Source organism: Nicotiana tomentosiformis, chromosome 12 (genome assembly GCF_000390325.3).
Source record: "Nicotiana tomentosiformis chromosome 12, ASM39032v3, whole genome shotgun sequence".
Lineage (NCBI taxonomy): Eukaryota > Viridiplantae > Streptophyta > Magnoliopsida > Solanales > Solanaceae > Nicotiana > Nicotiana tomentosiformis.
Genome location: NC_090823.1, coordinates 60,619,411 through 60,626,996, shown reverse-complemented (window position 1 = coordinate 60,626,996; position 7,586 = coordinate 60,619,411).

Here is a 7,586-nt window from a genome sequence, read left to right as displayed (position 1 = left end):
TTCTCTCTTCTTTGTGCTTGAGAGGTGCAAAACCTTGAAAGTACATAAATTTGGTATCAGAGCAAAGGTTCCAGGTTCCGAGTTTTGATTTGCTGCGGTTCATCATGTTCCTGGAGAAGCAAGTAGCAAGTTTGGGATGCTCTTCAATCGATCTAAAATTGAAAATTCTAATATAAGAACTACAACCCTTGAACAAGAAAACGAAGAAATTAAAATGCAATTAGATGGAATTAATGAGTAGCTACACATCTTAAAGGAATCAATGGAGAATCTGGCTGGATTGGTTGAACGTCTGGTGATTCAAAATCAGCCATGAAATGTCACGACCCAAAACCTATTGTAAGCCGTGATGGAGCCCAAAGCTACTGTTAGGCAAGCCAACAATTAAATCAATACGTCAATAGTAAATCCAAATTGCATTTCAAAGCAATTAAAGAAATAAGGAGTGAAATATAGTGCGTTTTCAAAAAAAGTATAGATATTACTATTTTAAATGTTCGACTGCGGCCGAAATATAAACCCGGAATCATAGCAAAATACAACCAGGATCACAATCTGAATCCTTAAAATCCGATGTCACAAGTGCATGAGCATATACCAGAATATACAATACTACTACAACAGCTGTCTGAAATAGAAAATAGATAGAATATAATAAATGGGTAGGACGGGGACTATGTGTGCTGTGAATCGTAACATAGAGAGCATCTCACCACAAAGACTCCTCAGCAATTGCACCTACGCGCCCAGATGACCACAAAAATTACCTGTCTCAGTACATGCACAATAAGTGCAGAAGTGTAGTATGGTACGTAAATCAACGCGTACCCAGTAAGTATCTAGCCTAGCCTCGAAGAAGTAGTGATGAAGGGTCGACATCGACACTTACTAGTGGTCCAATAAATAAAGTACAATAAAAGTAGACAGGTATGAAGCATGGCAAGTAAAATTGTGAAAGCATATATAGGTACATAACACGATCCTCAACTGAAAGGTAACAAAGTCAGCAAATACCGGATACTTCTCAAATGGAACACATGATGGTCAAAATCAAATAAAATGTCAAATCTCAAGTTAGGAATACTCATAATTATGCTAACTCCTTATCAATTATTTCGCATGATTCAGCCGAGGCACGATTTCCTATCGTGGCGTATGGCCCGATCCCATCATAATAGTGTACATTGCCGAGGTCATACGGCCCAATCCAAATGTATCTCATAATAATGCCAAAGCGAACTGCCCGATCTCATAATGATACTAATGATGCATTCGACTCGATCCCATATGAATAGTGAAGACATTGATGGGTCACTAGCCGCTCTCACAAATATATGTGTGAGTTATGAAATATAAGAGACTTTCGGACAATTTCATACAACACGGGATAAATCCATAAAGAACGTATAAGTTCCATGACTAACCAAGTAGCTCGTCAAGTATTTAAGATATCAAGGTTCGATACTCTATACAAGTCCAGTCTCAGGCTAAATAAGATAATTAAGGTAAATAGGCAAGAATAACTCAAATAACACAATTAAAGCATGGCGTTAGTCTAAGTCTACCCGGACTTAATCAAGAATTCTAGCATACACATGGAGACTCCTCATATCACACGTGCGTAGCTCCCACAACATGTAGCGCATAATAAATATAACACCTACGAGGTAAATTCACGCTCACAAGGTTAGACATGAGACTTACCTCACTCTGAAATCCGATAACCGGCTCCAACACTTCTCTAACACTTCAAACAAATGACAAACGATATGAAACTAGCCAAAGGACGTGCAAACAAATTAAAATATACTTAAAACTCATAATTTAATCTATTAAAAATAATTTCCATCTCCACACAAAAAGTCAACAAAGTTAACCCCCGGGCCCACGTGCCCGGATTACGAAACTTTTGGAAGATAATATTACTCATAGCACCACGAACTCAAATTTATAATTTATTACCAATTCCATGTCCAATTTCATGGTAAAAATCAAAAAATACTGTTTCTAGGTTTTCTTCCAAAATCCAACAATTTCTACCAATTTTCATGTTAAAATTCATGTATAATCCATGTATTTAACTAACAATGACTAGGATTCACTTACCTCATGATAGATGACGAAAATGGCTCTTCAAAATTGCCCCAAAATCGGCTCCAAATGAGAAAATGAGATGAAATGAGCCAAAACCAGATTCTGCATTCTTATACACTGCCTAGACGCCCTACTTCATGATCACGAAAGCCAAATCAGCCATGCCCTGAAATCACTCTACGCGAATACGAGGACCACCCTCTCGCGATCGCGAAGCTCAGCCTGCCAAAGCCTACTCAAATGCAAGCAAGTTCTGCGAACTCAAAGACCAAAACCTTCAGCCTCAGAAATTACCTTACGCGATCACCAACACATCGCGTTCACGACTCTCACCACCCTAACACAACGGACAACCTGATCAAGCATCGCGATCGTGACACCCTTCACGCAATCGTGAAGAATAAAGTCTTCACCAGCTCCAACAACCCTTCGCGATCGCAATGCCTCCTACGTGATCGCGAAGCACACACCTGACACCAGAAATCAGTAATAGCCAAACAAGGAGAATTCGTTCGAAACATACCCGAGGCCCCCGGGACCTCATCCAATCACACCAACAAGTCGCAATACCTTATCAAAACTTATCCTAAGGCTCAAAACACCACGAATAACATCAAAATCACAAATCGTCGATCAAAATCCTTGTTATAACATTCAAACTTTGCCGAATGCGTCCAAATCATACTTAGACATTCTGGATCACAACCAAACTTCATGCACAAGTTTGAACAAATAAAATGAACCTATCCAAGGTCCCACAACACCGCCCGAAGTCCGATAAAACCAAAGTACACTCTAAGTCAAACATACCAAATTTCAAACCTTCAAAAATGCAAACTTGCGATAATAAGCTTTGGATCGCTCCCGGACAACCTGATACTCAACCCGAATATACGCCCAAGTTCGAAATCATCTAATGAACCAATAGGAAACTTCAAATCCCAATTTTGAGATCGTTTACTCAAAAGTCAAATCTTGATCTGCTCTTCCAACTTAAAGCTTCCGAATTGAGAATCATTCTTCCAAATCAAGTCCGAACGTCTCGAAAATAAAAACCAACCACACGTGCAATTCATAATACATAAAGTGAAGTTACTCAAGGTCTCAAACCGCCAAATGACATGCTACAGTTCAAATAATCTCATACGACGTAATCATTGTGCCAACAAGCCATAACTCGAATATGACCAATATGGAAAAGCAAACCCGAGAACAGAACTATCCACCCCACATAACGAATAAAACAACCAAACAAATTCTATGAAACTATCTCAGAGATGAGAAACAAAACACAAAAAATAAGTGTAAGGAACCATACCCAATATGTCACTGTTGCGGCGGGCAACCCGATCCACACAAGATACTGTTGGGGCGTGTAACTCCATCCAAACATAATAACCGTGGCGATGTGCCAGCCAATCCACACATAACAATCAGTAAGTTATACCCATCAAGTTAAAATGCTCATACCCACTAAACACACGTATGCTAACCACAAGCACGCCAAGTGCATAAACATAACCCTGGGAGACAGATAGCATCATGCGCTACAAAAGGCCAAGAACGACTAAGGTGCAATAAAAAACCAGTATCTCAAAAGCCATCTCTCTCATATAACATCACAAGCTACATAGGATCACAACATATGTGTGAATAATCAAGCCGCCTCACAACCCATATGGCATAAAAGAGTAACACATGAAATAGACGACGACAAAAGTAACATCCACCACATTTGAAGACTCATCCATAAGCAATGTTATGCTGAATAATCATATCAGATCTGATGTAGAATATACATTAACATTAGGCCTACCAATGGACCTCAAATCCAATTTCTTTCATCCCAAAATGGATTAATAACCTTCCAAAAATCCACAACGACCCTATCCATGACAGAGGAGATCAACCGTCAAATTCAGTTGCAACTTCCACAGTCCACAACCAAAAGAATAGTGTGTCTCGTAGCCATAAACTCTCCAATCTGTGACATTACCTGAATCTCCATAACTGCTTTCAATCTCTACCACTTAAATGACTGACAGGTTACACCTACACAATCATCCCATGGGAGATACTCCAACACCTTCCGCACCAAGTAACAAAATCTGCACATCCATGGCTACCAACTATCCTATTTTTGTGGTGCTAATCAAGAATTCACAAATCAATACACAATGCATCTTCCATAGAACACCATTCTCCAGCAGCACTAAAATAGCGCCACTATACTCTAAACATCTAAGATCTTCCCCGCTCCTCTAAGCTCGTGACATCCCTATCAAAAACAAACCGCAACCTTGACCCTTCAATCCTAATTTCTACCTCTCTCACTGCATCAATCATGCTGCTATGCCAGTACTAGAATCTTATCATAATCTTGAGCCACCAGTAGGAATAACACCTCATCGGCTAGAAACCTTTCACTTAACTCATTTCAAAAGGAAAAATTGCAACACGCAACTAACATCCCATAATTGTAGAAGGCACAAAACTCAAGTCATGGTCAAAACCGTCATAACTCCTTCGAGGCCCATTTGCGAATATCCAAACCGTCAGAATTGAATCCCTCCAAATCAACCAAATTACAGAGACTGTCAAACCCACAAGTATAGCCACGAAACACCTGTATAGCCTTATCACACTGAAGGAACTGATCATTTCCTTTACCATGCTGATCCAAACCACTACTAAACTGACTCAACTGCTTAGTTTTCTCTTGGCTTATCTTCCGAATCAATTGCTCTCCTTTCCTGCACACAATGGACATCAATTGACACTCATCCTGAGTGACCCCAAACCCCAAGACCATATTTCCTTTGTTACACACCATGTTTTCGTACGTAAAAATATGCCATAAGAAAATTCATGAAAGCTCGAAAATTAGATATTACATCCCGCATTTTCGTACGTTAAAGTTTTGTCGTAAGTTAATAAACATAAGTACGGGAAAGGGATTATTTTGAGACTATAAGCATTATGCTATTTTAAACACATGATGAGTAAGTTCGTGAAGGAGAAAGGGTAAGCAAATCAAAGAAAATGAATTTCGTTTAAGTTCGACATTTTGGGATAAAATACGGCCCGAGCTAAAATACCTTATCTTATCTAGTTGAAGAAGTGTTATCAAGAAAGCCATAAGACAAAGGATGTCATGTGGCAGCAAGACCTTGTCCATATTATAACTCTTATAATTGAGTGGAAAGGTGGCATATTTATTAATATGTGGCTTAGTCTTTAGTCATATCATAAAATCCCTCAAAAATTCATACGAATTTTCATACAATTGACCTTTCTAATTCAATAGAAAGGTAACAGATATTCACGGAAGTAGGCAATGGATATTCACGCAAAGGATTCAAGAATTCAAGTGAGAAAATTCCTTAAGCACCTTAACAACGTGATTCTTTCAAGCAATTCTTACGAGATTTCAACCAAACTTCTTGCAACCAAACAATTCCAACGAGAATTGTTAGAACCGTAGCAACGTAAAATTTTGCGGTTCTAAAGGAGTACGGTGCAACCTTTTCCAAGAATATCATACGGATTTTTCCCTACTCCAGGTATGTTAAGGTTATCCCTTCTTTCCTTTTGGCATGATCCAAACGACACAAATGAAACGAGCTAAATACGTAACTTTCATAAATTACTCTATTCATAGAAATACTAGGGGTGTCTATATTTTTTATTCACCATGTGAATTATTATTATATCTTCTATTTATGGGTATTAGAAAAATACGTATTTGATAAAGTTTAGCCGAAAGGTATATTTATTTTTATGGCATTCCGAGAAAATCTTATAAACGTATTTCTTATGCATTTCATGCATTGATACATGTGCATTGACCCATGACCAGATGGCATTATATATGCATATATATCTATATATGTATATTATGTGGATATGGGATATGGAAAAAGGTTACGGCGTTATATACGCACCACCACCTAATCAGCTGGTATACATTGATGATTTTGCCTACAGTGGCCGAGAGGATATGATGGGATGACCTCAGAGGCCTCATGATGTTATGAAGCATGTACCTATGCACGCCATGACATTCATACGCATATGCATGACTTCATAATTATTTCATGATTTACAGAGTTATCCAGACTTACAGGTTGAGTCATTTACTCTATATTTCTTCCATGTCTATTATGTACTTATTTATGTGCCTTACATACTCGGTACATTATTCGTACTGACATCCCTTTTGCCTGGGGATGCTGTGTTTCATGCTCGCAGGTCCTGATAGACAGGTCGAGAGTCCTCCAACTAGACTATCAGCTCAGCGGAAAGTGTTGGTGTGCTCCATTTGCTCCAGAGTTGCTTATGTGGTCAGTATAATTAGGACATGTACTGATTAGTATGGCGGGGCCCTGTCCCGACCTTTATGATATTTATGTACTCTTAGAGGCTTGTAGAAATATGTCGTGTACGTGAAAGATTGTACGGCCTTCTCGGCCTTTGTTTTGAGTTTATAAATGATTATGTTGGCCTATTAGGCCCGTATGTCACATGTATATGATGATGTAATAAGAAAGATACGTTACATTGGTACTCGGTTGAGTAAGGTACCGGGTGCCCATCGCGGCCCATCGATTTGGGTCGTGAAAAAAGTGGTATCAGAGCAGTTCTATCCTAGGGAGTCTATAAGCCGTGTCTAGTAGAGTCTTGTTTATGGGTGTGTCGTGCACCTCACTTATAAGCAGGAGGCTACGGGGCATTTAGGATTGTCACTCTTTCTTTCTACTCTAGATCATGTGGTAGAGCTTAGTTGTAAGAACTCAATTTCCTAAACTCTATCTTATTCGTACTACAACGATGCCTACATCCAAAAAGACGGTTGGTAAGAAATATAGCTGTGGAAGAGTCGAGTCAGAGGAACTCAATTTTTGCATCATTCATATGATGGATAAATATGAGGTATTCAGCAGATCATGTGTACACTAAGATGTGTAAGCCTCTTGATAAGGAACCTTAAGGCAAGAACATTTATCCACCTTTATAGTGAAAGACATCAAGAGATTTAGAAGATAAATTCAAGTTTCAAGAAGTAAAAGAAGCAAGATGAAAAAGGGTACGAGGTATCCAGTTAATAAAGAATATTATTATTTACCATTTAGGAAGGGAGATATAAGCATTTTGAGTTACCTTCAACAGTGACAGATGTATGTACAATCGGCCACACCGATCTCAGTTATGCCCTATGGGAGCTAACAAACATAATTTAAGAGAAGGAGGAGTTATCAGGATCCGACTGGGGATAGAGTAACCCAAAATAGTGGATGGATTGGTAGAGTTAGTTGACGTTTTCGAAGGATAGAGCAAATGTTGTAATGGATCTCCTTGTGAGTCACCTCGATGGTGCACCCTAAAATAGTACAGCTAGATATGAGTACTACAAAGATAAGCACTAGAAGCCTCGAAGGGATAAATATTACCTTAGTGTAGCTCCCATCCCTGGTAGAAAGAGAATGTTAGGC